We start from the raw sequence: 7,450 nt of genomic DNA, 5'->3' as shown, positions 1-7,450 counted from the left end.
CCCTCCCCTCTCGCTCTTCACCCCTCCCCTCTCGCTCCTTCACCCCTCCCTCTCCGCTTCACCCTCGCCCTCTTCAGCTTCACCCTGCCCCTCACTTCTCCCCTCTCTCTTCACCCCTGCCCTCTCTCTCTTCACCCCTGCCCTCTCTCTCTTCACCCGTCCCCTCTCTCTCTTCACCCGTCCCCTCTCTCTCTTCACCCGTCCCCTCTCTCTCTTCACCCATCCCCTCTCTCTCTTCACCCATCCCCTCTCTCTCTTCACCCCTCCCCTCTCGCTCTTCACCCCTCCCCTCTCGCTCTTCACCCCTCCCTCTCGCTCTTCATCCCTCCCCTCTCGCTCTTCACCCCTCCTCTCTCGCTCTTCACCCCTCCCCTCTCGCTCTTCACCCCTCCCCTCTCGCTCTTCACCCCTCCCCTCTCGCTCTTCACCCCTCCCCTCTCTCTCGCTCTTCACCCCTCTCTCTCTCACTCTTCACCCCGCCCCTCTCGCTCTTCACCCCGCCCCTCTCACTCTTCACCCTTCCCCTCTCTCTCTTCACCCATCCCCTCTCTCTCTTCACCCATCCCCTCTCTCTTCACCCATCCCCTCTCTCTCTTCACCCTCCCCTCTCTCCCTTCACCCTTCCCCTCTCTATCTTCACCCATCCCCTCTCTCTTCACCCATCCCCTCTCTCTCTTCACCCTTCCCCTCTCTCTCTTCACCCATCCCCTCTCTCTCTTCACCCTCCCCTCTCTCCCTTCACCCATCCCCTCTCTCTCTTCACCCATCCCCTCTCTCTCTTCACCCATCCCCTCTCTCCCTTCACCCTCCCCCTCTCTCTCTTCACCCATCCCCTCTCTCTTCACCCATCCCCTCTCTCTCTTCACCCATCCCCTCTCTCCCTTCACCCTTCCCCTCTCTCCCTTCACCCCTCCCCTCTCGCTCTTCACCCCACCCCTCTCGCTCTTCACCCCTCCCCTCTCGCCCCTTCACCCCTCCCCTCTCGCTCTTCACCCCTCCCCTCTCGCTCTTCACCCCTGCCCCTCTCGCTCTTCACCCCTCCCATCTCTCTCTTCACCCTTCCCCTCTCTCTCTTCACCCTTCCCCTCTCTCCCTTCACCCATCCCCTCTCTCTCTTCACCCATCCCCTGTCGCTCTTCACCCCTCCTCTCTCTCTCGCTCTTCACCCTTCCCCTCTCGCCCTTCACCCCTCCCCTCTCGCTCTTCACCCCCGCCCCTCTCGCTCTTCACCCCGCCTCTCTCGCCCTTCACCCCGCCCCTCTCGCCCTTCACCCTTCCCCTCTCGCTCTTCACCCATCCCCTCTCTCTCTTCACCCATACCCTCTCTCTCTTCACCCTTCCCCTCTCTCCCTTCACCCTTCCCCTCTCTCCCTTCACCCCTCCCCTCTCCCTTCACCCCGCCCCTCTCGCTCTTCACCCCGCCCCTCTCTTCTCCGCTCCTCTCTCTTCAGCCCGCCCCTCTCTCTTCACCCCTGCCCTCTCGCTCTTCACCCCTCCCCCTCTCGCTCTTCACCCCTCCCCTCTCGCTCTTCACCCCTCCCCTCTCGCTCTTCACCCCTCCTCTCTCGCTCTTCACCCCTCCCCTCTCGCTCTTCACCCCTCCCCTCTCGCTCTTCACCCCTCCCCTCTCGCTCTTCACCCCTCCCCTCTCTCTCGCTCTTCACCCCTCTCTCTCTCACTCTTCACCCCGCCCCTCTCGCTCTTCACCCCGCCCCTCTCACTCTTCACCCCGCCCCTCTCGCTCTTCACAAAAAGCAGTTTGTGTGTGTTAGTGCCTAGTAACATAATTACATGAAAGCCCATCGTTTGAATTAATAATGAATTAGGATATATTTCTCTCTCTCCCTCTCTCTCTCCAATGATGAGGGGATTCTATATGGAGAGACCTGCTGCTCTGTAGGCAGGTAGAGAACCAAGGGCAAAAGTTGAGCCTGCTGGATATAAACACACACACACACCCACCTTTATACTTCAAGCTGTAAAGTGAATCTGAACCTGAGTGTCAAACTGTATTGAAAGGCCCCAAGTGGCGAAGCGGTCCAAGGCACTGCATCACAGTGCTGAGGCACCACTACAGCCTGAGGTTCGAAACCCCAGCTGTGTCACAGCCGGCCATGACTGGAAGCCCCATAGGGCGGCATACAATTGACCTAGCACCGTCCCGGTTAGGGGAGGGTTTGGCCTGGTGGACTTTCCTTGGCTTATCACGCTCTAGTGACTCCTAGTGCTGAGCGATTAATCAACATTTTATTTTTCTCTGGTAATGAAACTAATTTACTGACATCGGTTCGGGTTTTTTAGTTCAGGTTTTTTAGTGAGTCTAACATGCCGTTTCTGTAGAGAGAAATCAAATTATTCATGAGAGAAATCAAGTCGAACTATGTGGGACGCTGGGTAGTTGTGGTTTTCATTAAGCAAATATTCAACCTAGATCAGCGCAGAAACATGGTAGTTAACTACAATGATCATAATCCATTGCGCAAGTTTTTTCCAGATCAGAGAGGAACAAGCGAAGCGAGAGGTCTCACTCTCGCCAAAATCTGTCCAAAATATGCCCAATACATTTCTATGTGTTTATTTTGGACCTAAACTTGTCGCCTGCCTTCCCACCTTTGGGACAACAACACCCGTTGTTAGGGCGGAGACATGCGTCTCGTCATTGTATACAGATCTCTGGATGGAGACAATGGAATATTTTCAATGTTCTGGCAATTGAATGTTCAGTTTTTGGTTCTGGAATTTCCATGAAAAAGCTCGAAATATAGTCATTGTAAGGTCATTATTTCATAATACATTTAATGGGACTTCAAAAAGCACTAATCGCTCAGCACTACTTCAAGGTGACTTCGGACGTCAGTCGAACGGTGTTTCCTCCGACACGGAGGTGTTGCTGCTGACTTCTGGGTTAACCTCCCTGGGATATTCGGGACGGTAGCGTCCTACCCTGCCAACAGCCAGTGAAAGTGCAGGGTGCCAAATTCAAATCAACAAAAATCTCGTAATTAAAATTCCTCAAGCATACAAGTATTTTACACCATTTTAAAGATGAAATTCTCATTAATCCAGCCACAGTGTCTGATTTCAAAAAGGCTTTACAGCGAAAGCACCACAAACGATTGTTAGGTCACCACCAAGTCACAGAAAAACACAGCCAAAGACAAAAAGCTGAAATATAGATAAAATGAATCACTAACCTTTGATGATCTTCATCAGATGACACTCATAGGACTTCATGTTACACAATACATGTATGTTTTGTTCAATAAAGTGCATATTTATATCCAAAAATCTCATTTTACATTGGCGTGTTATGTTCAGTAGTTCCAAAACATTCAGTGATTTTGCAGAGAGCCACGTCAATTTACAGAAATACTCGTAATAAACATTGATAAAAGATACACTATTATACATGGAACTTGAGATAAACATCTCCATAATGCAAACTCGGTGTCAGATTTAAAAAAATACTTTACTGAAAAAGCATGCCATGCAATACTCTGTACGGCGCTCAGAGACCAAACAAGCCAAAAATATATCCGCCATATTTTTCAGTCAACAGAAGTCAGAAATAACATTAGAAATATTCACTTACCTTTGATGATCTTCATCAGAATGCAATCCCTGGAATTCCAGTTCCACAATAAATGTTTGATTTGTTCGATAAAGTTCATAGTTTATTTTCAAATAGCTCCTTTTGTTAGGGCTTTTGGGCTTTTTTATTCAAATCCAAACGCACGTGCAAGTCCAGCCGAAAGGTCAGACGAAAAGTCCAAAAGGTTATATTACAGGTCATAGAAACATGTCAAACGAAGTATAGAATCAATCTTTAGGATGTTTTTAACATACATCTTCAATAATGTTCCAACCGGAGAATTCCTTTGTCTGTAGAAAAGCAATGGAATGCAAGCTAACTTTCACATGACGTCACGAGCTCGTGGCAATCTGCCAGACACCTCCCCTCTCATTCGGCCCCCCTTCACAGTAGAAGCCTCAAACAAAGTTCTAAAGACTGTTGACATTAGGCAGTGTAACATGACCAATATCCCACTGTATCTTCGATAGGCTATGAGTTGAAAACCTACAAACCTCAGATTTTCCACTTCCTGGTTGGATTTTTCTCAGGTTTTTGCCTGCCATATGAGTTCTGTTATACTCACAGACATCATTCAAACAGTTTTAGAGTGTTTTCTATCCAAATCTACTAATTATATGCATATTTGAGCTTTTATGGCTGAGTAGCAGGCAGTTTACTCTGGGAACCTTATTCATCCAAGCTACTCAATACTGCCCCCCAGTCACCAAGAAGTTAAGCGAGCCATGTGTTAAGAATTAGCGCGTCTAGGTGGGTCATGTTTCAGAGTTGCAGTGATGAAACAAGGTCATAACTAGCAATGGAGAACATTTGGTCAAATAAAGCACCAAAACAAAACCCCCCTCAGTCTTCAGTCAAACAGATAGGAAGTCAATCTTCTTTGTGAATAGATTTCCTCATTTTCCAGTGACATCACCAACTAATCGCCATGGGAAGCGACACAGGAAGGGGTTTGAGGGGGGAAGTGGGGGAGGGTCTGCCGGTTTGGTTTCCTGTCCCTCGATGTATGTGTGTGTGCTCCCTCCAAACTCAACACCCAGTCACCTCTAGTTCCATGTCACTGTGGGTTGTGAAGCTTTTTGTCTTTTCTCGATTTGGATCTTTTACGTTCCTGTTTTTGATCTGGTCTTCTGGATTCTGTGGTATTGGATGATCAGATGCCCTTTCATTGGCATGCTTTAACCTTTGAACTGTAAGGGTCAGTCAGACGCACCAGGATTAGTTGTGTTGGAACACAGGAGGAGCAGTTCTGGGTTTTGATTGGTCGATGTGTTGGATTTTTAGGGTCTTTCCTGGCTGCGTTGATAATACCTTGGTGATTGAGGAAAAACAAGGTATAGTGTGTGTGTGTGTGTGTGTAAGTGCGCACGCACGCACGCATGCACGCACGCACGCACGCACACACACACACACAGCATGCTTGTTGCAATTAGTCACAAGGCAGGAGCCTGGCTGGGTGTTATTGTGAGAGATCCAGCTAAGGTCAGAGGTACTGAAACACACAGGGGGTGTGTGGTTTTAAAATGCTTGTCGAAGTAATCACAGTTACTGTACACTAAATCTTTGACAACTATGGAAATTCAAGATGGCGCCCACAAGTTGATGTCCCCTCCCACAGTTTCTCTGCATTGCATCATGCCACCAATAGACCAATGTATTCTACAGGGCCTAATGCCACTAGCATCCAGGCCATATGGAGAGGGAATGGGATGTTCCCACAATGCGACTCTGTGTACAAAGAGTTTTCTTGGGCGATGTCTTAAAATCTATATTTTCTTTCTCTTTCCCACATCACTCCCCCCTCTCTTGCCCTCTATTATTTGGTCTCATTCTCACTCTCTTACCCTCCCCCCTCTCTGTACCTCTCTCTCTCTCTCTCAGACGGAGAATGGCAGTGCTCTCCACGAGGCAGCTCTCTATGGGAAGATGGATGTGGTTCGTCTGCTGCTAGACTCAGGTGGGTGTCATGAGAGAGTCCCCCCCCCCCCCTCATACCTCTGTTCCTATTCCTGTTCTTATGTGTATGTAAACCTGTCCCCTGTGTTTACCCCCTCATACCTCTGTTCCTGTTCTTATGTGTATGTAAACCTGTCCCCTGTGTTTACCCCCTCATACCTCTGTTCCTGTTCTTATGTGTATGTAAACCTGTCCCCTGTGTTTACCCCCTCATACCTCTGTTCCTGTTCTTATGTGTATGTAAACCTGTCCCCTGTGTTTCACCCCTCATACCTCTGTTCCTGTTCTTATGTGTATGTAAACCTTCCCCTGTGTTTACCCCCTCATACCTCTGTTCCTGTTCTTATGTGTATGTAAACCTGTCCCCTGTGTTTACCCCCCTCATACCTCTGTTCCTGTTCTTATGTGTATGTAAACCTGTCCCCTGTGTTTACCCCCTCATACCTCTGTTCCTGTTCTTATGTGTATGTAAACCTGTCCCCTGTGTTTACCCCCTCATACCTCTGTTCCTGTTCTTATGTGTATGTAAACCTGTCCCCTGTGTTTACCCCCTCATACCTCTGTTCCTGTTCTTATGTGTATGTAAACATGTCCCCTGTGTTTACCCCCCTCATACCTCTGTTCCTGTTCTTATGTGTATGTAAACCTGTCCCCTGTGTTTACCCCCCTCATACCGCTGTATGAGAGAGAGTAGATAGTATACGATATGGAAAGAGAGTAGACAGTATACGATATGGAAAGAGAGTACACAGTAAACGATATGGAGAGAGAGAGAAGACAGTCGACAATATGGAGAGAGAGAGTAGACAGTATACGATATGAAGAGAGAGACAGTAGACGATACGTAGAGAGAGAGAGAGCGACAATAGACGATATGGAGAGAGAGAGAGTAGGGGACAGTAGATGAGAGAGAGAAGACAGTCGACAATATGGAGAGAGAGAGTAGACAGTATACGATATGAAGAGAGAGACAGTAGACGATACGTAGAGAGAGAGAGAGCGACACTAGACGATATGGAGAGAGAGAGAGTAGGGGACAGTAGATGAGAGAGAGAAGACAGTCGACAATATGGAGAGAGAGAGAGTAGACAGTCGACGATATGGAGAGAGAGAGAGTAGGGGACAGTAGATGAGAGAGAGTAGACAGTCGACGATATGGAGAGAGAGAGTAGACAGTCGACGATATGGAGAGAGAGAAGACAGTCGACGATATGGAGAGAGAGAGTAGACAGACGATATGGAGAGAGAGAGAGTAGACGATATGGAGAGAGAGAGTAGACAGACGATATGGAGAGAGAGAGAGTAGACGATATGGAGAGAGAGAGAGAGGGACAGTAGATGATATATATAGAGAGAGAGGGGGACAGTAGATGAGAGAGAGAGAGAAGACAGTCGACGATATGGAGAGAGAGAGTAGACAGTCAATGATATGGAGAGAGAGAGTAGACAGTCAATGATATGGAGAGAGAGAGTAGACAGACGATATGGAGAGAGAGAGAGTAGACGATATGGAGAGAGAGAGTAGACAGACGATATGGAGAGAGAGAGAGTAGACGATATGGAGAGAGAGAGAGAGGGACAGTAGATGATATATATAGAGAGAGAGGGGGACAGTAGATGAGAGAGAGAGAGAAGACAGTCGACGATATGGAGAGAGAGAGTAGACAGTCAATGATATGGAGAGAGAGAGTAGACAGTCAATGATATGGAGAGAGAGAGTAGACCCTAGACGATATGGAGAGAGAGAGAGAGAGACAGTAGACGATATATATAGAAAGAGAGAGAGAGTAGACGATATGGAGAGAGAGAGAGAGACCGTAGACGATATATATATATATATAGAGAGAGAGAGAGACAATAGACGATATGGAGAGAGAGACAGTAGACGATATGGATAGAGAG

General features: G+C 48.1%; 1 protein-coding gene across 1 annotated transcript in view; it reads left to right on the top strand.

The window, feature by feature from the left end:
* LOC109884983 (ankyrin repeat and sterile alpha motif domain-containing protein 1B) overlaps positions 1 to 7,450 on the top strand; it is a 332,614-nt gene that overhangs the window by 103,445 nt on the left and 221,719 nt on the right.

The sequence above is a fragment of the Oncorhynchus kisutch genome, linkage group LG19 (genome assembly GCF_002021735.2).
Source record: "Oncorhynchus kisutch isolate 150728-3 linkage group LG19, Okis_V2, whole genome shotgun sequence".
Lineage (NCBI taxonomy): Eukaryota > Metazoa > Chordata > Actinopteri > Salmoniformes > Salmonidae > Oncorhynchus > Oncorhynchus kisutch.
This window is presented reverse-complemented; position numbering and strand designations above follow the sequence as displayed.